Source organism: Anomaloglossus baeobatrachus, unplaced genomic scaffold, assembly GCF_048569485.1.
Source record: "Anomaloglossus baeobatrachus isolate aAnoBae1 unplaced genomic scaffold, aAnoBae1.hap1 Scaffold_2573, whole genome shotgun sequence".
Taxonomy (NCBI): domain Eukaryota; kingdom Metazoa; phylum Chordata; class Amphibia; order Anura; family Aromobatidae; genus Anomaloglossus; species Anomaloglossus baeobatrachus.
In genome coordinates, this window is record NW_027442131.1 from 116,343 (window position 1) to 139,376 (window position 23,034).

A 23,034-nucleotide genomic window follows, 5' to 3' on the forward strand; every position below is an offset into this window, starting at 1 on the left:
GAGATCGCACCAGATGCCAATTCTAGATGTTATCACACCTGTGGTCACTGCAGCAGCAGGTGAATCCACTTTGTCCAAAAGGGATCTATTCCATTCAATTGCAAATGATCTAGATAAGACAGAGAACTGCAGCACGGGGACATAGCCGAGTTGGTCAGGTTGAGTGGTGATGAGTTTGCTATTTGGATGAATAAAGAAAGTCAAAAGTGTGAAAGATAAAAAACAAAAGGAGGAAGTGTGAAAAGTGAATGGGCCAAATTGAGGTGCATATGAAGACGTATGCTTTCTTCCAATTCATTAAATCGGGCTAATATGAATCAGGTGAATTGAGTTCTGCTTTTGGAAACTGGGTTAAGAAGGGGTGCACCGTTCCTGGAGGTACTGCAATACCAGGTCAATGCGTGGAGTGGACAGAGCAAGCTCTTTTTCCATCTCCCTGTTCTAAAAATCCATTTAATATATGGTCCCCAGATAGGGGACGTATCAGATATTAAACTGATAAGAACAGATACTACACTTGATCTTAGCCAAAAGGCCGAGAAGCGATAACCAGAATTGGTTTGGGCCTCGAGTGGCACCCTGGCCTATGCCGGACACATCTTAGGGAGAGAGAGCGAGAGGGAGACAAACCCACGCCTACACAAGACATTTTGTCACCCAAGCCAACCCTTGAAAAGGCTGCTTTGCAGAGCCAAAACAAGAAGAATGGTGCGTTTTGCAGCCGCCGCCCACTGCAATGAATCTGAATAACTCCTCCTTTAGGGCGCAAGCAACTCCCCTCCCCCTTGCAGTCTTTCCAATTCACGATACAAAAAGACGGACAGGACAGGTTGCCTGACTTTCCGTCACTGCCACCCTTTGCCATCCTTACCCGTAGAAAGCCCTTTCATCATCCCCAAACCCTAATCTTTTCCCTTTCCTTCCCAGCCCCCAAACCCTGCCCTCTGTACCTTTCTCACCACCCGCTTCCCTTCTCCTGTCATCCCCCTACCACCCGGGAAAAAAAGAGATTGCCCCCTCCTTCCACTAGCCCACCCTCCCACCCAAAGAACAACTTCTTCTGCGCAGCTTGTTTTCTAGGCAGCAGCGCTATTGTGATGTCATCGGGGGGCATTGTGACAAGCCGCCAGTGTTCCGTCTCTTCATGTTGTGCACAGTTCAAACGGAAAATACATCAACAGGCAGACTACAGAAAAGCTTACTATCAAAGGTTAGAGGGGGGCTTTCTCAGAGGGCTTTTTACAGTTTTTCTATTCCCAATTAGCCGTTTAAGTGTACTTATTGAAAGTAGTAATTCTTTCATAGGCCGCCCTTTCTTAGTATTTGACGTTCCTTATATTGCGGTATGAGGCTTCGCAGTAGGTTGCAAACATTCATCACCCATGACTGTCCCCAATTGAGCTCAGAAGCTCAATGTCTATCATGACCTCTCTTTTAGAATGTCCAAGAGCAAGCAAACTATTCCTCCAGGAGAGGGCGCCAACAGACTACTAAAGAGATCATCATTACTCAAAGAAAACCCCAAAAACCAATGCATGATAGGAATAAACAGGTAACTTTCTTTGGAGTGGAAGCGGAGAGATCGCACCAGATGCCAATTCTAGATGTTATCACACCTGTGGTCACTGCAGCAGCAGGTGAATCCACTTTGTCCAAAAGGGATCTATTCCATTCAATTGCAAATGATCTAGATAAGACAGAGAACTGCAGCACGGGGACATAGCCGAGTTGGTCAGGTTGAGTGGTGATGAGTTTGCTATTTGGATGAATAAAGAAAGTCAAAAGTGTGAAAGATAAAAAACAAAAGGAGGAAGTGTGAAAAGTGAATGGGCCAAATTGAGGTGCATATGAAGACGTATGCTTTCTTCCAATTCATTAAATCGGGCTAATATGAATCAGGTGAATTGAGTTCTGCTTTTGGAAACTGGGTTAAGAAGGGGTGCACCGTTCCTGGAGGTACTGCAATACCAGGTCAATGCGTGGAGTGGACAGAGCAAGCTCTTTTTCCATCTCCCTGTTCTAAAAATCCATTTAATATATGGTCCCCAGATAGGGGACGTATCAGATATTAAACTGATAAGAACAGATACTACACTTGATCTTAGCCAAAAGGCCGAGAAGCGATAACCAGAATTGGTTTGGGCCTCGAGTGGCACCCTGGCCTATGCCGGACACATCTTAGGGAGAGAGAGCGAGAGGGAGACAAACCCACGCCTACACAAGACATTTTGTCACCCAAGCCAACCCTTGAAAAGGCTGCTTTGCAGAGCCAAAACAAGAAGAATGGTGCGTTTTGCAGCCGCCGCCCACTGCAATGAATCTGAATAACTCCTCCTTTAGGGCGCAAGCAACTCCCCTCCCCCTTGCAGTCTTTCCAATTCACGATACAAAAAGACGGACAGGACAGGTTGCCTGACTTTCCGTCACTGCCACCCTTTGCCATCCTTACCCGTAGAAAGCCCTTTCATCATCCCCAAACCCTAATCTTTTCCCTTTCCTTCCCAGCCCCCAAACCCTGCCCTCTGTACCTTTCTCACCACCCGCTTCCCTTCTCCTGTCATCCCCCTACCACCCGGGAAAAAAAGAGATTGCCCCCTCCTTCCACTAGCCCACCCTCCCACCCAAAGAACAACTTCTTCTGCGCAGCTTGTTTTCTAGGCAGCAGCGCTATTGTGATGTCATCGGGGGGCATTGTGACAAGCCGCCAGTGTTCCGTCTCTTCATGTTGTGCACAGTTCAAACGGAAAATACATCAACAGGCAGACTACAGAAAAGCTTACTATCAAAGGTTAGAGGGGGGCTTTCTCAGAGGGCTTTTTACAGTTTTTCTATTCCCAATTAGCCGTTTAAGTGTACTTATTGAAAGTAGTAATTCTTTCATAGGCCGCCCTTTCTTAGTATTTGACGTTCCTTATATTGCGGTATGAGGCTTCGCAGTAGGTTGCAAACATTCATCACCCATGACTGTCCCCAATTGAGCTCAGAAGCTCAATGTCTATCATGACCTCTCTTTTAGAATGTCCAAGAGCAAGCAAACTATTCCTCCAGGAGAGGGCGCCAACAGACTACTAAAGAGATCATCATTACTCAAAGAAAACCCCAAAAACCAATGCATGATAGGAATAAACAGGTAACTTTCTTTGGAGTGGAAGCGGAGAGATCGCACCAGATGCCAATTCTAGATGTTATCACACCTGTGGTCACTGCAGCAGCAGGTGAATCCACTTTGTCCAAAAGGGATCTATTCCATTCAATTGCAAATGATCTAGATAAGACAGAGAACTGCAGCACGGGGACATAGCCGAGTTGGTCAGGTTGAGTGGTGATGAGTTTGCTATTTGGATGAATAAAGAAAGTCAAAAGTGTGAAAGATAAAAAACAAAAGGAGGAAGTGTGAAAAGTGAATGGGCCAAATTGAGGTGCATATGAAGACGTATGCTTTCTTCCAATTCATTAAATCGGGCTAATATGAATCAGGTGAATTGAGTTCTGCTTTTGGAAACTGGGTTAAGAAGGGGTGCACCGTTCCTGGAGGTACTGCAATACCAGGTCAATGCGTGGAGTGGACAGAGCAAGCTCTTTTTCCATCTCCCTGTTCTAAAAATCCATTTAATATATGGTCCCCAGATAGGGGACGTATCAGATATTAAACTGATAAGAACAGATACTACACTTGATCTTAGCCAAAAGGCCGAGAAGCGATAACCAGAATTGGTTTGGGCCTCGAGTGGCACCCTGGCCTATGCCGGACACATCTTAGGGAGAGAGAGCGAGAGGGAGACAAACCCACGCCTACACAAGACATTTTGTCACCCAAGCCAACCCTTGAAAAGGCTGCTTTGCAGAGCCAAAACAAGAAGAATGGTGCGTTTTGCAGCCGCCGCCCACTGCAATGAATCTGAATAACTCCTCCTTTAGGGCGCAAGCAACTCCCCTCCCCCTTGCAGTCTTTCCAATTCACGATACAAAAAGACGGACAGGACAGGTTGCCTGACTTTCCGTCACTGCCACCCTTTGCCATCCTTACCCGTAGAAAGCCCTTTCATCATCCCCAAACCCTAATCTTTTCCCTTTCCTTCCCAGCCCCCAAACCCTGCCCTCTGTACCTTTCTCACCACCCGCTTCCCTTCTCCTGTCATCCCCCTACCACCCGGGAAAAAAAGAGATTGCCCCCTCCTTCCACTAGCCCACCCTCCCACCCAAAGAACAACTTCTTCTGCGCAGCTTGTTTTCTAGGCAGCAGCGCTATTGTGATGTCATCGGGGGGCATTGTGACAAGCCGCCAGTGTTCCGTCTCTTCATGTTGTGCACAGTTCAAACGGAAAATACATCAACAGGCAGACTACAGAAAAGCTTACTATCAAAGGTTAGAGGGGGGCTTTCTCAGAGGGCTTTTTACAGTTTTTCTATTCCCAATTAGCCGTTTAAGTGTACTTATTGAAAGTAGTAATTCTTTCATAGGCCGCCCTTTCTTAGTATTTGACGTTCCTTATATTGCGGTATGAGGCTTCGCAGTAGGTTGCAAACATTCATCACCCATGACTGTCCCCAATTGAGCTCAGAAGCTCAATGTCTATCATGACCTCTCTTTTAGAATGTCCAAGAGCAAGCAAACTATTCCTCCAGGAGAGGGCGCCAACAGACTACTAAAGAGATCATCATTACTCAAAGAAAACCCCAAAAACCAATGCATGATAGGAATAAACAGGTAACTTTCTTTGGAGTGGAAGCGGAGAGATCGCACCAGATGCCAATTCTAGATGTTATCACACCTGTGGTCACTGCAGCAGCAGGTGAATCCACTTTGTCCAAAAGGGATCTATTCCATTCAATTGCAAATGATCTAGATAAGACAGAGAACTGCAGCACGGGGACATAGCCGAGTTGGTCAGGTTGAGTGGTGATGAGTTTGCTATTTGGATGAATAAAGAAAGTCAAAAGTGTGAAAGATAAAAAACAAAAGGAGGAAGTGTGAAAAGTGAATGGGCCAAATTGAGGTGCATATGAAGACGTATGCTTTCTTCCAATTCATTAAATCGGGCTAATATGAATCAGGTGAATTGAGTTCTGCTTTTGGAAACTGGGTTAAGAAGGGGTGCACCGTTCCTGGAGGTACTGCAATACCAGGTCAATGCGTGGAGTGGACAGAGCAAGCTCTTTTTCCATCTCCCTGTTCTAAAAATCCATTTAATATATGGTCCCCAGATAGGGGACGTATCAGATATTAAACTGATAAGAACAGATACTACACTTGATCTTAGCCAAAAGGCCGAGAAGCGATAACCAGAATTGGTTTGGGCCTCGAGTGGCACCCTGGCCTATGCCGGACACATCTTAGGGAGAGAGAGCGAGAGGGAGACAAACCCACGCCTACACAAGACATTTTGTCACCCAAGCCAACCCTTGAAAAGGCTGCTTTGCAGAGCCAAAACAAGAAGAATGGTGCGTTTTGCAGCCGCCGCCCACTGCAATGAATCTGAATAACTCCTCCTTTAGGGCGCAAGCAACTCCCCTCCCCCTTGCAGTCTTTCCAATTCACGATACAAAAAGACGGACAGGACAGGTTGCCTGACTTTCCGTCACTGCCACCCTTTGCCATCCTTACCCGTAGAAAGCCCTTTCATCATCCCCAAACCCTAATCTTTTCCCTTTCCTTCCCAGCCCCCAAACCCTGCCCTCTGTACCTTTCTCACCACCCGCTTCCCTTCTCCTGTCATCCCCCTACCACCCGGGAAAAAAAGAGATTGCCCCCTCCTTCCACTAGCCCACCCTCCCACCCAAAGAACAACTTCTTCTGCGCAGCTTGTTTTCTAGGCAGCAGCGCTATTGTGATGTCATCGGGGGGCATTGTGACAAGCCGCCAGTGTTCCGTCTCTTCATGTTGTGCACAGTTCAAACGGAAAATACATCAACAGGCAGACTACAGAAAAGCTTACTATCAAAGGTTAGAGGGGGGCTTTCTCAGAGGGCTTTTTACAGTTTTTCTATTCCCAATTAGCCGTTTAAGTGTACTTATTGAAAGTAGTAATTCTTTCATAGGCCGCCCTTTCTTAGTATTTGACGTTCCTTATATTGCGGTATGAGGCTTCGCAGTAGGTTGCAAACATTCATCACCCATGACTGTCCCCAATTGAGCTCAGAAGCTCAATGTCTATCATGACCTCTCTTTTAGAATGTCCAAGAGCAAGCAAACTATTCCTCCAGGAGAGGGCGCCAACAGACTACTAAAGAGATCATCATTACTCAAAGAAAACCCCAAAAACCAATGCATGATAGGAATAAACAGGTAACTTTCTTTGGAGTGGAAGCGGAGAGATCGCACCAGATGCCAATTCTAGATGTTATCACACCTGTGGTCACTGCAGCAGCAGGTGAATCCACTTTGTCCAAAAGGGATCTATTCCATTCAATTGCAAATGATCTAGATAAGACAGAGAACTGCAGCACGGGGACATAGCCGAGTTGGTCAGGTTGAGTGGTGATGAGTTTGCTATTTGGATGAATAAAGAAAGTCAAAAGTGTGAAAGATAAAAAACAAAAGGAGGAAGTGTGAAAAGTGAATGGGCCAAATTGAGGTGCATATGAAGACGTATGCTTTCTTCCAATTCATTAAATCGGGCTAATATGAATCAGGTGAATTGAGTTCTGCTTTTGGAAACTGGGTTAAGAAGGGGTGCACCGTTCCTGGAGGTACTGCAATACCAGGTCAATGCGTGGAGTGGACAGAGCAAGCTCTTTTTCCATCTCCCTGTTCTAAAAATCCATTTAATATATGGTCCCCAGATAGGGGACGTATCAGATATTAAACTGATAAGAACAGATACTACACTTGATCTTAGCCAAAAGGCCGAGAAGCGATAACCAGAATTGGTTTGGGCCTCGAGTGGCACCCTGGCCTATGCCGGACACATCTTAGGGAGAGAGAGCGAGAGGGAGACAAACCCACGCCTACACAAGACATTTTGTCACCCAAGCCAACCCTTGAAAAGGCTGCTTTGCAGAGCCAAAACAAGAAGAATGGTGCGTTTTGCAGCCGCCGCCCACTGCAATGAATCTGAATAACTCCTCCTTTAGGGCGCAAGCAACTCCCCTCCCCCTTGCAGTCTTTCCAATTCACGATACAAAAAGACGGACAGGACAGGTTGCCTGACTTTCCGTCACTGCCACCCTTTGCCATCCTTACCCGTAGAAAGCCCTTTCATCATCCCCAAACCCTAATCTTTTCCCTTTCCTTCCCAGCCCCCAAACCCTGCCCTCTGTACCTTTCTCACCACCCGCTTCCCTTCTCCTGTCATCCCCCTACCACCCGGGAAAAAAAGAGATTGCCCCCTCCTTCCACTAGCCCACCCTCCCACCCAAAGAACAACTTCTTCTGCGCAGCTTGTTTTCTAGGCAGCAGCGCTATTGTGATGTCATCGGGGGGCATTGTGACAAGCCGCCAGTGTTCCGTCTCTTCATGTTGTGCACAGTTCAAACGGAAAATACATCAACAGGCAGACTACAGAAAAGCTTACTATCAAAGGTTAGAGGGGGGCTTTCTCAGAGGGCTTTTTACAGTTTTTCTATTCCCAATTAGCCGTTTAAGTGTACTTATTGAAAGTAGTAATTCTTTCATAGGCCGCCCTTTCTTAGTATTTGACGTTCCTTATATTGCGGTATGAGGCTTCGCAGTAGGTTGCAAACATTCATCACCCATGACTGTCCCCAATTGAGCTCAGAAGCTCAATGTCTATCATGACCTCTCTTTTAGAATGTCCAAGAGCAAGCAAACTATTCCTCCAGGAGAGGGCGCCAACAGACTACTAAAGAGATCATCATTACTCAAAGAAAACCCCAAAAACCAATGCATGATAGGAATAAACAGGTAACTTTCTTTGGAGTGGAAGCGGAGAGATCGCACCAGATGCCAATTCTAGATGTTATCACACCTGTGGTCACTGCAGCAGCAGGTGAATCCACTTTGTCCAAAAGGGATCTATTCCATTCAATTGCAAATGATCTAGATAAGACAGAGAACTGCAGCACGGGGACATAGCCGAGTTGGTCAGGTTGAGTGGTGATGAGTTTGCTATTTGGATGAATAAAGAAAGTCAAAAGTGTGAAAGATAAAAAACAAAAGGAGGAAGTGTGAAAAGTGAATGGGCCAAATTGAGGTGCATATGAAGACGTATGCTTTCTTCCAATTCATTAAATCGGGCTAATATGAATCAGGTGAATTGAGTTCTGCTTTTGGAAACTGGGTTAAGAAGGGGTGCACCGTTCCTGGAGGTACTGCAATACCAGGTCAATGCGTGGAGTGGACAGAGCAAGCTCTTTTTCCATCTCCCTGTTCTAAAAATCCATTTAATATATGGTCCCCAGATAGGGGACGTATCAGATATTAAACTGATAAGAACAGATACTACACTTGATCTTAGCCAAAAGGCCGAGAAGCGATAACCAGAATTGGTTTGGGCCTCGAGTGGCACCCTGGCCTATGCCGGACACATCTTAGGGAGAGAGAGCGAGAGGGAGACAAACCCACGCCTACACAAGACATTTTGTCACCCAAGCCAACCCTTGAAAAGGCTGCTTTGCAGAGCCAAAACAAGAAGAATGGTGCGTTTTGCAGCCGCCGCCCACTGCAATGAATCTGAATAACTCCTCCTTTAGGGCGCAAGCAACTCCCCTCCCCCTTGCAGTCTTTCCAATTCACGATACAAAAAGACGGACAGGACAGGTTGCCTGACTTTCCGTCACTGCCACCCTTTGCCATCCTTACCCGTAGAAAGCCCTTTCATCATCCCCAAACCCTAATCTTTTCCCTTTCCTTCCCAGCCCCCAAACCCTGCCCTCTGTACCTTTCTCACCACCCGCTTCCCTTCTCCTGTCATCCCCCTACCACCCGGGAAAAAAAGAGATTGCCCCCTCCTTCCACTAGCCCACCCTCCCACCCAAAGAACAACTTCTTCTGCGCAGCTTGTTTTCTAGGCAGCAGCGCTATTGTGATGTCATCGGGGGGCATTGTGACAAGCCGCCAGTGTTCCGTCTCTTCATGTTGTGCACAGTTCAAACGGAAAATACATCAACAGGCAGACTACAGAAAAGCTTACTATCAAAGGTTAGAGGGGGGCTTTCTCAGAGGGCTTTTTACAGTTTTTCTATTCCCAATTAGCCGTTTAAGTGTACTTATTGAAAGTAGTAATTCTTTCATAGGCCGCCCTTTCTTAGTATTTGACGTTCCTTATATTGCGGTATGAGGCTTCGCAGTAGGTTGCAAACATTCATCACCCATGACTGTCCCCAATTGAGCTCAGAAGCTCAATGTCTATCATGACCTCTCTTTTAGAATGTCCAAGAGCAAGCAAACTATTCCTCCAGGAGAGGGCGCCAACAGACTACTAAAGAGATCATCATTACTCAAAGAAAACCCCAAAAACCAATGCATGATAGGAATAAACAGGTAACTTTCTTTGGAGTGGAAGCGGAGAGATCGCACCAGATGCCAATTCTAGATGTTATCACACCTGTGGTCACTGCAGCAGCAGGTGAATCCACTTTGTCCAAAAGGGATCTATTCCATTCAATTGCAAATGATCTAGATAAGACAGAGAACTGCAGCACGGGGACATAGCCGAGTTGGTCAGGTTGAGTGGTGATGAGTTTGCTATTTGGATGAATAAAGAAAGTCAAAAGTGTGAAAGATAAAAAACAAAAGGAGGAAGTGTGAAAAGTGAATGGGCCAAATTGAGGTGCATATGAAGACGTATGCTTTCTTCCAATTCATTAAATCGGGCTAATATGAATCAGGTGAATTGAGTTCTGCTTTTGGAAACTGGGTTAAGAAGGGGTGCACCGTTCCTGGAGGTACTGCAATACCAGGTCAATGCGTGGAGTGGACAGAGCAAGCTCTTTTTCCATCTCCCTGTTCTAAAAATCCATTTAATATATGGTCCCCAGATAGGGGACGTATCAGATATTAAACTGATAAGAACAGATACTACACTTGATCTTAGCCAAAAGGCCGAGAAGCGATAACCAGAATTGGTTTGGGCCTCGAGTGGCACCCTGGCCTATGCCGGACACATCTTAGGGAGAGAGAGCGAGAGGGAGACAAACCCACGCCTACACAAGACATTTTGTCACCCAAGCCAACCCTTGAAAAGGCTGCTTTGCAGAGCCAAAACAAGAAGAATGGTGCGTTTTGCAGCCGCCGCCCACTGCAATGAATCTGAATAACTCCTCCTTTAGGGCGCAAGCAACTCCCCTCCCCCTTGCAGTCTTTCCAATTCACGATACAAAAAGACGGACAGGACAGGTTGCCTGACTTTCCGTCACTGCCACCCTTTGCCATCCTTACCCGTAGAAAGCCCTTTCATCATCCCCAAACCCTAATCTTTTCCCTTTCCTTCCCAGCCCCCAAACCCTGCCCTCTGTACCTTTCTCACCACCCGCTTCCCTTCTCCTGTCATCCCCCTACCACCCGGGAAAAAAAGAGATTGCCCCCTCCTTCCACTAGCCCACCCTCCCACCCAAAGAACAACTTCTTCTGCGCAGCTTGTTTTCTAGGCAGCAGCGCTATTGTGATGTCATCGGGGGGCATTGTGACAAGCCGCCAGTGTTCCGTCTCTTCATGTTGTGCACAGTTCAAACGGAAAATACATCAACAGGCAGACTACAGAAAAGCTTACTATCAAAGGTTAGAGGGGGGCTTTCTCAGAGGGCTTTTTACAGTTTTTCTATTCCCAATTAGCCGTTTAAGTGTACTTATTGAAAGTAGTAATTCTTTCATAGGCCGCCCTTTCTTAGTATTTGACGTTCCTTATATTGCGGTATGAGGCTTCGCAGTAGGTTGCAAACATTCATCACCCATGACTGTCCCCAATTGAGCTCAGAAGCTCAATGTCTATCATGACCTCTCTTTTAGAATGTCCAAGAGCAAGCAAACTATTCCTCCAGGAGAGGGCGCCAACAGACTACTAAAGAGATCATCATTACTCAAAGAAAACCCCAAAAACCAATGCATGATAGGAATAAACAGGTAACTTTCTTTGGAGTGGAAGCGGAGAGATCGCACCAGATGCCAATTCTAGATGTTATCACACCTGTGGTCACTGCAGCAGCAGGTGAATCCACTTTGTCCAAAAGGGATCTATTCCATTCAATTGCAAATGATCTAGATAAGACAGAGAACTGCAGCACGGGGACATAGCCGAGTTGGTCAGGTTGAGTGGTGATGAGTTTGCTATTTGGATGAATAAAGAAAGTCAAAAGTGTGAAAGATAAAAAACAAAAGGAGGAAGTGTGAAAAGTGAATGGGCCAAATTGAGGTGCATATGAAGACGTATGCTTTCTTCCAATTCATTAAATCGGGCTAATATGAATCAGGTGAATTGAGTTCTGCTTTTGGAAACTGGGTTAAGAAGGGGTGCACCGTTCCTGGAGGTACTGCAATACCAGGTCAATGCGTGGAGTGGACAGAGCAAGCTCTTTTTCCATCTCCCTGTTCTAAAAATCCATTTAATATATGGTCCCCAGATAGGGGACGTATCAGATATTAAACTGATAAGAACAGATACTACACTTGATCTTAGCCAAAAGGCCGAGAAGCGATAACCAGAATTGGTTTGGGCCTCGAGTGGCACCCTGGCCTATGCCGGACACATCTTAGGGAGAGAGAGCGAGAGGGAGACAAACCCACGCCTACACAAGACATTTTGTCACCCAAGCCAACCCTTGAAAAGGCTGCTTTGCAGAGCCAAAACAAGAAGAATGGTGCGTTTTGCAGCCGCCGCCCACTGCAATGAATCTGAATAACTCCTCCTTTAGGGCGCAAGCAACTCCCCTCCCCCTTGCAGTCTTTCCAATTCACGATACAAAAAGACGGACAGGACAGGTTGCCTGACTTTCCGTCACTGCCACCCTTTGCCATCCTTACCCGTAGAAAGCCCTTTCATCATCCCCAAACCCTAATCTTTTCCCTTTCCTTCCCAGCCCCCAAACCCTGCCCTCTGTACCTTTCTCACCACCCGCTTCCCTTCTCCTGTCATCCCCCTACCACCCGGGAAAAAAAGAGATTGCCCCCTCCTTCCACTAGCCCACCCTCCCACCCAAAGAACAACTTCTTCTGCGCAGCTTGTTTTCTAGGCAGCAGCGCTATTGTGATGTCATCGGGGGGCATTGTGACAAGCCGCCAGTGTTCCGTCTCTTCATGTTGTGCACAGTTCAAACGGAAAATACATCAACAGGCAGACTACAGAAAAGCTTACTATCAAAGGTTAGAGGGGGGCTTTCTCAGAGGGCTTTTTACAGTTTTTCTATTCCCAATTAGCCGTTTAAGTGTACTTATTGAAAGTAGTAATTCTTTCATAGGCCGCCCTTTCTTAGTATTTGACGTTCCTTATATTGCGGTATGAGGCTTCGCAGTAGGTTGCAAACATTCATCACCCATGACTGTCCCCAATTGAGCTCAGAAGCTCAATGTCTATCATGACCTCTCTTTTAGAATGTCCAAGAGCAAGCAAACTATTCCTCCAGGAGAGGGCGCCAACAGACTACTAAAGAGATCATCATTACTCAAAGAAAACCCCAAAAACCAATGCATGATAGGAATAAACAGGTAACTTTCTTTGGAGTGGAAGCGGAGAGATCGCACCAGATGCCAATTCTAGATGTTATCACACCTGTGGTCACTGCAGCAGCAGGTGAATCCACTTTGTCCAAAAGGGATCTATTCCATTCAATTGCAAATGATCTAGATAAGACAGAGAACTGCAGCACGGGGACATAGCCGAGTTGGTCAGGTTGAGTGGTGATGAGTTTGCTATTTGGATGAATAAAGAAAGTCAAAAGTGTGAAAGATAAAAAACAAAAGGAGGAAGTGTGAAAAGTGAATGGGCCAAATTGAGGTGCATATGAAGACGTATGCTTTCTTCCAATTCATTAAATCGGGCTAATATGAATCAGGTGAATTGAGTTCTGCTTTTGGAAACTGGGTTAAGAAGGGGTGCACCGTTCCTGGAGGTACTGCAATACCAGGTCAATGCGTGGAGTGGACAGAGCAAGCTCTTTTTCCATCTCCCTGTTCTAAAAATCCATTTAATATATGGTCCCCAGATAGGGGACGTATCAGATATTAAACTGATAAGAACAGATACTACACTTGATCTTAGCCAAAAGGCCGAGAAGCGATAACCAGAATTGGTTTGGGCCTCGAGTGGCACCCTGGCCTATGCCGGACACATCTTAGGGAGAGAGAGCGAGAGGGAGACAAACCCACGCCTACACAAGACATTTTGTCACCCAAGCCAACCCTTGAAAAGGCTGCTTTGCAGAGCCAAAACAAGAAGAATGGTGCGTTTTGCAGCCGCCGCCCACTGCAATGAATCTGAATAACTCCTCCTTTAGGGCGCAAGCAACTCCCCTCCCCCTTGCAGTCTTTCCAATTCACGATACAAAAAGACGGACAGGACAGGTTGCCTGACTTTCCGTCACTGCCACCCTTTGCCATCCTTACCCGTAGAAAGCCCTTTCATCATCCCCAAACCCTAATCTTTTCCCTTTCCTTCCCAGCCCCCAAACCCTGCCCTCTGTACCTTTCTCACCACCCGCTTCCCTTCTCCTGTCATCCCCCTACCACCCGGGAAAAAAAGAGATTGCCCCCTCCTTCCACTAGCCCACCCTCCCACCCAAAGAACAACTTCTTCTGCGCAGCTTGTTTTCTAGGCAGCAGCGCTATTGTGATGTCATCGGGGGGCATTGTGACAAGCCGCCAGTGTTCCGTCTCTTCATGTTGTGCACAGTTCAAACGGAAAATACATCAACAGGCAGACTACAGAAAAGCTTACTATCAAAGGTTAGAGGGGGGCTTTCTCAGAGGGCTTTTTACAGTTTTTCTATTCCCAATTAGCCGTTTAAGTGTACTTATTGAAAGTAGTAATTCTTTCATAGGCCGCCCTTTCTTAGTATTTGACGTTCCTTATATTGCGGTATGAGGCTTCGCAGTAGGTTGCAAACATTCATCACCCATGACTGTCCCCAATTGAGCTCAGAAGCTCAATGTCTATCATGACCTCTCTTTTAGAATGTCCAAGAGCAAGCAAACTATTCCTCCAGGAGAGGGCGCCAACAGACTACTAAAGAGATCATCATTACTCAAAGAAAACCCCAAAAACCAATGCATGATAGGAATAAACAGGTAACTTTCTTTGGAGTGGAAGCGGAGAGATCGCACCAGATGCCAATTCTAGATGTTATCACACCTGTGGTCACTGCAGCAGCAGGTGAATCCACTTTGTCCAAAAGGGATCTATTCCATTCAATTGCAAATGATCTAGATAAGACAGAGAACTGCAGCACGGGGACATAGCCGAGTTGGTCAGGTTGAGTGGTGATGAGTTTGCTATTTGGATGAATAAAGAAAGTCAAAAGTGTGAAAGATAAAAAACAAAAGGAGGAAGTGTGAAAAGTGAATGGGCCAAATTGAGGTGCATATGAAGACGTATGCTTTCTTCCAATTCATTAAATCGGGCTAATATGAATCAGGTGAATTGAGTTCTGCTTTTGGAAACTGGGTTAAGAAGGGGTGCACCGTTCCTGGAGGTACTGCAATACCAGGTCAATGCGTGGAGTGGACAGAGCAAGCTCTTTTTCCATCTCCCTGTTCTAAAAATCCATTTAATATATGGTCCCCAGATAGGGGACGTATCAGATATTAAACTGATAAGAACAGATTTTTGATTTAATGAAGCTTTCCAAAGCACCACAAAAAATGCATGACCGAAGTCACACCAAAAACAGTGCAAAGGCTAGGATTCGTGTGGACCCCACCGTGAGGAGAGGGTCCCCAAAAATCAACCCCGTCCCTCCGAGCCAGAAGGCCACAGCAAGGGTTAGGGATCTTCGGTGCTCCCCCAAGCCGAAGCCTGGTTGAGCCTTGTCGTTGCTCCCAGCGTCCACCCAGGCATCTTACCCAAGTGGAGTAGAGAGCTACTAGTTGTTGGTTTCGCAGCCGAAACTGCCCGGACCGTCAACCGGTGTTGGTTTCTCAGCCCAAGGCTAACCGGACCTCCAACCGGGTGTTGGTTTCTCAGCCGAAGCTGACCCAGACATCCAACCGGGTGTTGGTTTTTCAGCCGAAGCTGACCCGGACCTCCAACCGGGTGTTAGTTTCTCAGCCCAAAGCTGACCAGACCTCCGACCGGGATTATAAAAATTTCCCTTCCTAGCCAGAAGGCCGGGATAGGGTAATATGCTCAAAAAGTATGAAAAGGCAAGGTACGGTGTGCTACAGAGCCCAAGGCTTGCCGGGGTCCCAAGCCAGCAAGCTCAGACTCACTCCAGGGTCGTCAGTCCTGGGGCACGTTGTACCATAGCCCCCCATCCTTACTCAGTCTAATAGCCTCGATCCTGGTAGGGCCATGTTTTCCACTAGATGAATATACTATCCACCCAGTGTACTAGCAAGCGCAACCTTCCAGTGTGCATTGTATCATTGTGCTAAGGTGGCCTGGAGCTTAAACCACCTCTTCGAACAACACTACACTTGATCTTAGCCAAAAGGCCGAGAAGCGATAACCAGAATTGGTTTGGGCCTCGAGTGGCACCCTGGCCTATGCCGGACACATCTTAGGGAGAGAGAGCGAGAGGGAGACAAACCCACGCCTACACAAGACATTTTGTCACCCAAGCCAACCCTTGAAAAGGCTGCTTTGCAGAGCCAAAACAAGAAGAATGGTGCGTTTTGCAGCCGCCGCCCACTGCAATGAATCTGAATAACTCCTCCTTTAGGGCGCAAGCAACTCCCCTCCCCCTTGCAGTCTTTCCAATTCACGATACAAAAAGACGGACAGGACAGGTTGCCTGACTTTCCGTCACTGCCACCCTTTGCCATCCTTACCCGTAGAAAGCCCTTTCATCATCCCCAAACCCTAATCTTTTCCCTTTCCTTCCCAGCCCCCAAACCCTGCCCTCTGTACCTTTCTCACCACCCGCTTCCCTTCTCCTGTCATCCCCCTACCACCCGGGAAAAAAAGAGATTGCCCCCTCCTTCCACTAGCCCACCCTCCCACCCAAAGAACAACTTCTTCTGCGCAGCTTGTTTTCTAGGCAGCAGCGCTATTGTGATGTCATCGGGGGGCATTGTGACAAGCCGCCAGTGTTCCGTCTCTTCATGTTGTGCACAGTTCAAACGGAAAATACATCAACAGGCAGACTACAGAAAAGCTTACTATCAAAGGTTAGAGGGGGGCTTTCTCAGAGGGCTTTTTACAGTTTTTCTATTCCCAATTAGCCGTTTAAGTGTACTTATTGAAAGTAGTAATTCTTTCATAGGCCGCCCTTTCTTAGTATTTGACGTTCCTTATATTGCGGTATGAGGCTTCGCAGTAGGTTGCAAACATTCATCACCCATGACTGTCCCCAATTGAGCTCAGAAGCTCAATGTCTATCATGACCTCTCTTTTAGAATGTCCAAGAGCAAGCAAACTATTCCTCCAGGAGAGGGCGCCAACAGACTACTAAAGAGATCATCATTACTCAAAGAAAACCCCAAAAACCAATGCATGATAGGAATAAACAGGTAACTTTCTTTGGAGTGGAAGCGGAGAGATCGCACCAGATGCCAATTCTAGATGTTATCACACCTGTGGTCACTGCAGCAGCAGGTGAATCCACTTTGTCCAAAAGGGATCTATTCCATTCAATTGCAAATGATCTAGATAAGACAGAGAACTGCAGCACGGGGACATAGCCGAGTTGGTCAGGTTGAGTGGTGATGAGTTTGCTATTTGGATGAATAAAGAAAGTCAAAAGTGTGAAAGATAAAAAACAAAAGGAGGAAGTGTGAAAAGTGAATGGGCCAAATTGAGGTGCATATGAAGACGTATGCTTTCTTCCAATTCATTAAATCGGGCTAATATGAATCAGGTGAATTGAGTTCTGCTTTTGGAAACTGGGTTAAGAAGGGGTGCACCGTTCCTGGAGGTACTGCAATACCAGGTCAATGCGTGGAGTGGACAGAGCAAGCTCTTTTTCCATCTCCCTGTTCTAAAAATCCATTTAATATATGGTCCCCAGATAGGGGACGTATCAGATATTAAACTGATAAGAACAGATACTACACTTGATCTTAGCCAAAAGGCCGAGAAGCGATAACCAGAATTGGTTTGGGCCTCGAGTGGCACCCTGGCCTATGCCGGACACATCTTAGGGAGAGAGAGCGAGAGGGAGACAAACCCACGCCTACACAAGACATTTTGTCACCCAAGCCAACCCTTGAAAAGGCTGCTTTGCAGAGCCAAAACAAGAAGAATGGTGCGTTTTGCAGCCGCCGCCCACTGCAATGAATCTGAATAACTCCTCCTTTAGGGCGCAAGCAACTCCCCTCCCCCTTGCAGTCTTTCCAATTCACGATACAAAAAGACGGACAGGACAGGTTGCCTGACTTTCCGTCACTGCCACCCTTTGCCATCCTTACCCGTAGAAAGCCCTTTCATCATCCCCAAACCCTAATCTTTTCCCTTTCCTTCCCAGCCCCCAAACCCTGCCCTCTGTACCTTTCTCACCACCCGCTTCCCTTCTCCTGTCATCCCCCTACCACCCGGGAAAAAAAGAGATTGCCCCCTCCTTCCACTAGCCCACCCTCCCACCCAAAGAACAACTTCTTCTGCGCAGCTTGTTTTCTAGGCAGCAGCGCTATTGTGATGTCATCGGGGGGCATTGTGACAAGCCGCCAGTGTTCCGTCTCTTCATGTTGTGCACAGTTCAAACGGAAAATACATCAACAGGCAGACTACAGAAAAGCTTACTATCAAAGGTTAGAGGGGGGCTTTCTCAGAGGGCTTTTTACAGTTTTTCTATTCCCAATTAGCCGTTTAAGTGTACTTATTGAAAGTAGTAATTCTTTCATAGGCCGCCCTTTCTTAGTATTTGACGTTCCTTATATTGCGGTATGAGGCTTCGCAGTAGGTTGCAAACATTCATCACCCATGACTGTCCCCAATTGAGCTCAGAAGCTCAATGTCTATCATGACCTCTCTTTTAGAATGTCCAAGAGCAAGCAAACTATTCCTCCAGGAGAGGGCGCCAACAGACTACTAAAGAGATCATCATTACTCAAAGAAAACCCCAAAAACCAATGCATGATAGGAATAAACAGGTAACTTTCTTTGGAGTGGAAGCGGAGAGATCGCACCAGATGCCAATTCTAGATGTTATCACACCTGTGGTCACTGCAGCAGCAGGTGAATCCACTTTGTCCAAAAGGGATCTATTCCATTCAATTGCAAATGATCTAGATAAGACAGAGAACTGCAGCACGGGGACATAGCCGAGTTGGTCAGGTTGAGTGGTGATGAGTTTGCTATTTGGATGAATAAAGAAAGTCAAAAGTGTGAAAGATAAAAAACAAAAGGAGGAAGTGTGAAAAGTGAATGGGCCAAATTGAGGTGCATATGAAGACGTATGCTTTCTTCCAATTCATTAAATCGGGCTAATATGAATCAGGTGAATTGAGTTCTGCTTTTGGAAACTGGGTTAAGAAGGGGTGCACCGTTCCTGGAGGTACTGCAATACCAGGTCAATGCGTGGAGTGGACAGAGCAAGCTCTTTTTCCATCTCCCTGTTCTAAAAATCCATTTAATATATGGTCCCCAGATAGGGGACGTATCAGATATTAAACTGATAAGAACAGATACTACACTTGATCTTAGCCAAAAGGCCGAGAAGCGATAACCAGAATTGGTTTGGGCCTCGAGTGGCACCCTGGCCTATGCCGGACACATCTTAGGGAGAGAGAGCGAGAGGGAGACAAACCCACGCCTACACAAGACATTTTGTCACCCAAGCCAACCCTTGAAAAGGCTGCTTTGCAGAGCCAAAACAAGAAGAATGGTGCGTTTTGCAGCCGCCGCCCACTGCAATGAATCTGAATAACTCCTCCTTTAGGGCGCAAGCAACTCCCCTCCCCCTTGCAGTCTTTCCAATTCACGATACAAAAAGACGGACAGGACAGGTTGCCTGACTTTCCGTCACTGCCACCCTTTGCCATCCTTACCCGTAGAAAGCCCTTTCATCATCCCCAAACCCTAATCTTTTCCCTTTCCTTCCCAGCCCCCAAACCCTGCCCTCTGTACCTTTCTCACCACCCGCTTCCCTTCTCCTGTCATCCCCCTACCACCCGGGAAAAAAAGAGATTGCCCCCTCCTTCCACTAGCCCACCCTCCCACCCAAAGAACAACTTCTTCTGCGCAGCTTGTTTTCTAGGCAGCAGCGCTATTGTGATGTCATCGGGGGGCATTGTGACAAGCCGCCAGTGTTCCGTCTCTTCATGTTGTGCACAGTTCAAACGGAAAATACATCAACAGGCAGACTACAGAAAAGCTTACTATCAAAGGTTAGAGGGGGGCTTTCTCAGAGGGCTTTTTACAGTTTTTCTATTCCCAATTAGCCGTTTAAGTGTACTTATTGAAAGTAGTAATTCTTTCATAGGCCGCCCTTTCTTAGTATTTGACGTTCCTTATATTGCGGTATGAGGCTTCGCAGTAGGTTGCAAACATTCATCACCCATGACTGTCCCCAATTGAGCTCAGAAGCTCAATGTCTATCATGACCTCTCTTTTAGAATGTCCAAGAGCAAGCAAACTATTCCTCCAGGAGAGGGCGCCAACAGACTACTAAAGAGATCATCATTACTCAAAGAAAACCCCAAAAACCAATGCATGATAGGAATAAACAGGTAACTTTCTTTGGAGTGGAAGCGGAGAGATCGCACCAGATGCCAATTCTAGATGTTATCACACCTGTGGTCACTGCAGCAGCAGGTGAATCCACTTTGTCCAAAAGGGATCTATTCCATTCAATTGCAAATGATCTAGATAAGACAGAGAACTGCAGCACGGGGACATAGCCGAGTTGGTCAGGTTGAGTGGTGATGAGTTTGCTATTTGGATGAATAAAGAAAGTCAAAAGTGTGAAAGATAAAAAACAAAAGGAGGAAGTGTGAAAAGTGAATGGGCCAAATTGAGGTGCATATGAAGACGTATGCTTTCTTCCAATTCATTAAATCGGGCTAATATGAATCAGGTGAATTGAGTTCTGCTTTTGGAAACTGGGTTAAGAAGGGGTGCACCGTTCCTGGAGGTACTGCAATACCAGGTCAATGCGTGGAGTGGACAGAGCAAGCTCTTTTTCCATCTCCCTGTTCTAAAAATCCATTTAATATATGGTCCCCAGATAGGGGACGTATCAGATATTAAACTGATAAGAACAGATACTACACTTGATCTTAGCCAAAAGGCCGAGAAGCGATAACCAGAATTGGTTTGGGCCTCGAGTGGCACCCTGGCCTATGCCGGACACATCTTAGGGAGAGAGAGCGAGAGGGAGACAAACCCACGCCTACACAAGACATTTTGTCACCCAAGCCAACCCTTGAAAAGGCTGCTTTGCAGAGCCAAAACAAGAAGAATGGTGCGTTTTGCAGCCGCCGCCCACTGCAATGAATCTGAATAACTCCTCCTTTAGGGCGCAAGCAACTCCCCTCCCCCTTGCAGTCTTTCCAATTCACGATACAAAAAGACGGACAGGACAGGTTGCCTGACTTTCCGTCACTGCCACCCTTTGCCATCCTTACCCGTAGAAAGCCCTTTCATCATCCCCAAACCCTAATCTTTTCCCTTTCCTTCCCAGCCCCCAAACCCTGCCCTCTGTACCTTTCTCACCACCCGCTTCCCTTCTCCTGTCATCCCCCTACCACCCGGGAAAAAAAGAGATTGCCCCCTCCTTCCACTAGCCCACCCTCCCACCCAAAGAACAACTTCTTCTGCGCAGCTTGTTTTCTAGGCAGCAGCGCTATTGTGATGTCATCGGGGGGCATTGTGACAAGCCGCCAGTGTTCCGTCTCTTCATGTTGTGCACAGTTCAAACGGAAAATACATCAACAGGCAGACTACAGAAAAGCTTACTATCAAAGGTTAGAGGGGGGCTTTCTCAGAGGGCTTTTTACAGTTTTTCTATTCCCAATTAGCCGTTTAAGTGTACTTATTGAAAGTAGTAATTCTTTCATAGGCCGCCCTTTCTTAGTATTTGACGTTCCTTATATTGCGGTATGAGGCTTCGCAGTAGGTTGCAAACATTCATCACCCATGACTGTCCCCAATTGAGCTCAGAAGCTCAATGTCTATCATGACCTCTCTTTTAGAATGTCCAAGAGCAAGCAAACTATTCCTCCAGGAGAGGGCGCCAACAGACTACTAAAGAGATCATCATTACTCAAAGAAAACCCCAAAAACCAATGCATGATAGGAATAAACAGGTAACTTTCTTTGGAGTGGAAGCGGAGAGATCGCACCAGATGCCAATTCTAGATGTTATCACACCTGTGGTCACTGCAGCAGCAGGTGAATCCACTTTGTCCAAAAGGGATCTATTCCATTCAATTGCAAATGATCTAGATAAGACAGAGAACTGCAGCACGGGGACATAGCCGAGTTGGTCAGGTTGAGTGGTGATGAGTTTGCTATTTGGATGAATAAAGAAAGTCAAAAGTGTGAAATATAAAAAACAAAAGGAGGAAGTGTGAAAAGTGAATGGGCCAAATTGAGGTGCATATGAAGACGTATGCTTTCTTCCAATTCATTAAATCGGGCTAATATGAATCAGGTGAATTGAGTTCTGCTTTTGGAAACTGGGTTAAGAAGGGGTGCACCGTTCCTGGAGGTACTGCAATACCAGGTCAATGCGTGGAGTGGACAGAGCAAGCTCTTTTTCCATCTCCCTGTTCTAAAAATCCATTTAATATATGGTCCCCAGATAGGGGACGTATCAGATATTAAACTGATAAGAACAGATACTACACTTGATCTTAGCCAAAAGGCCGAGAAGCGATAACCAGAATTGGTTTGGGCCTCGAGTGGCACCCTGGCCTATGCCGGACACATCTTAGGGAGAGAGAGCGAGAGGGAGACAAACCCACGCCTACACAAGACATTTTGTCACCCAAGCCAACCCTTGAAAAGGCTGCTTTGCAGAGCCAAAACAAGAAGAATGGTGCGTTTTGCAGCCGCCGCCCACTGCAATGAATCTGAATAACTCCTCCTTTAGGGCGCAAGCAACTCCCCTCCCCCTTGCAGTCTTTCCAATTCACGATACAAAAAGACGGACAGGACAGGTTGCCTGACTTTCCGTCACTGCCACCCTTTGCCATCCTTACCCGTAGAAAGCCCTTTCATCATCCCCAAACCCTAATCTTTTCCCTTTCCTTCCCAGCCCCCAAACCCTGCCCTCTGTACCTTTCTCACCACCCGCTTCCCTTCTCCTGTCATCCCCCTACCACCCGGGAAAAAAAGAGATTGCCCCCTCCTTCCACTAGCCCACCCTCCCACCCAAAGAACAACTTCTTCTGCGCAGCTTGTTTTCTAGGCAGCAGCGCTATTGTGATGTCATCGGGGGGCATTGTGACAAGCCGCCAGTGTTCCGTCTCTTCATGTTGTGCACAGTTCAAACGGAAAATACATCAACAGGCAGACTACAGAAAAGCTTACTATCAAAGGTTAGAGGGGGGCTTTCTCAGAGGGCTTTTTACAGTTTTTCTATTCCCAATTAGCCGTTTAAGTGTACTTATTGAAAGTAGTAATTCTTTCATAGGCCGCCCTTTCTTAGTATTTGACGTTCCTTATATTGCGGTATGAGGCTTCGCAGTAGGTTGCAAACATTCATCACCCATGACTGTCCCCAATTGAGCTCAGAAGCTCAATGTCTATCATGACCTCTCTTTTAGAATGTCCAAGAGCAAGCAAACTATTCCTCCAGGAGAGGGCGCCAACAGACTACTAAAGAGATCATCATTACTCAAAGAAAACCCCAAAAACCAATGCATGATAGGAATAAACAGGTAACTTTCTTTGGAGTGGAAGCGGAGAGATCGCACCAGATGCCAATTCTAGATGTTATCACACCTGTGGTCACTGCAGCAGCAGGTGAATCCACTTTGTCCAAAAGGGATCTATTCCATTCAATTGCAAATGATCTAGATAAGACAGAGAACTGCAGCACGGG

The 23,034-nt window shown here is 46.6% G+C and overlaps 14 non-coding genes across 14 annotated transcripts; all 14 read right to left on the minus strand.

Moving 5' to 3' along the window:
- Positions 1-356: 356 nt before the first annotated feature.
- LOC142263306 (U2 spliceosomal RNA) lies at positions 357-547 on the minus strand. Its single transcript, XR_012730403.1, has one exon. It is a non-coding gene; the product is annotated as a U2 spliceosomal RNA (small nuclear RNA).
- Positions 548-1,934: 1,387 nt separating this feature from the next.
- LOC142263307 (U2 spliceosomal RNA) lies at positions 1,935-2,125 on the minus strand. The gene has a single exon (XR_012730404.1). It is a non-coding gene; the product is annotated as a U2 spliceosomal RNA (small nuclear RNA).
- Positions 2,126-3,512: 1,387 nt separating this feature from the next.
- LOC142263308 (U2 spliceosomal RNA) lies at positions 3,513-3,703 on the minus strand. Its single transcript, XR_012730405.1, has one exon. It is a non-coding gene; the product is annotated as a U2 spliceosomal RNA (small nuclear RNA).
- A 1,387-nt stretch (positions 3,704-5,090) lies between these two features.
- Positions 5,091-5,281, minus strand: LOC142263309 (U2 spliceosomal RNA). The gene has a single exon (XR_012730406.1). It is a non-coding gene; the product is annotated as a U2 spliceosomal RNA (small nuclear RNA).
- A 1,387-nt stretch (positions 5,282-6,668) lies between these two features.
- Positions 6,669-6,859, minus strand: LOC142263312 (U2 spliceosomal RNA). Its single transcript, XR_012730408.1, has one exon. It is a non-coding gene; the product is annotated as a U2 spliceosomal RNA (small nuclear RNA).
- A 1,387-nt stretch (positions 6,860-8,246) lies between these two features.
- LOC142263313 (U2 spliceosomal RNA) lies at positions 8,247-8,437 on the minus strand. The gene has a single exon (XR_012730409.1). It is a non-coding gene; the product is annotated as a U2 spliceosomal RNA (small nuclear RNA).
- Positions 8,438-9,824: 1,387 nt separating this feature from the next.
- On the minus strand, positions 9,825-10,015 carry LOC142263314 (U2 spliceosomal RNA). The gene has a single exon (XR_012730410.1). It is a non-coding gene; the product is annotated as a U2 spliceosomal RNA (small nuclear RNA).
- A 1,387-nt stretch (positions 10,016-11,402) lies between these two features.
- On the minus strand, positions 11,403-11,593 carry LOC142263315 (U2 spliceosomal RNA). Its single transcript, XR_012730411.1, has one exon. It is a non-coding gene; the product is annotated as a U2 spliceosomal RNA (small nuclear RNA).
- A 1,387-nt stretch (positions 11,594-12,980) lies between these two features.
- Positions 12,981-13,171, minus strand: LOC142263316 (U2 spliceosomal RNA). The gene has a single exon (XR_012730412.1). It is a non-coding gene; the product is annotated as a U2 spliceosomal RNA (small nuclear RNA).
- A 1,387-nt stretch (positions 13,172-14,558) lies between these two features.
- Positions 14,559-14,751, minus strand: LOC142263365 (U2 spliceosomal RNA). Its single transcript, XR_012730456.1, has one exon. It is a non-coding gene; the product is annotated as a U2 spliceosomal RNA (small nuclear RNA).
- Positions 14,752-16,940: 2,189 nt separating this feature from the next.
- Positions 16,941-17,131, minus strand: LOC142263317 (U2 spliceosomal RNA). Its single transcript, XR_012730413.1, has one exon. It is a non-coding gene; the product is annotated as a U2 spliceosomal RNA (small nuclear RNA).
- A 1,387-nt stretch (positions 17,132-18,518) lies between these two features.
- LOC142263318 (U2 spliceosomal RNA) lies at positions 18,519-18,709 on the minus strand. The gene has a single exon (XR_012730414.1). It is a non-coding gene; the product is annotated as a U2 spliceosomal RNA (small nuclear RNA).
- A 1,387-nt stretch (positions 18,710-20,096) lies between these two features.
- LOC142263319 (U2 spliceosomal RNA) lies at positions 20,097-20,287 on the minus strand. The gene has a single exon (XR_012730415.1). It is a non-coding gene; the product is annotated as a U2 spliceosomal RNA (small nuclear RNA).
- Positions 20,288-21,674: 1,387 nt separating this feature from the next.
- Positions 21,675-21,865, minus strand: LOC142263320 (U2 spliceosomal RNA). The gene has a single exon (XR_012730416.1). It is a non-coding gene; the product is annotated as a U2 spliceosomal RNA (small nuclear RNA).
- Between the last annotated feature and the right edge of the window lie 1,169 nt (positions 21,866-23,034).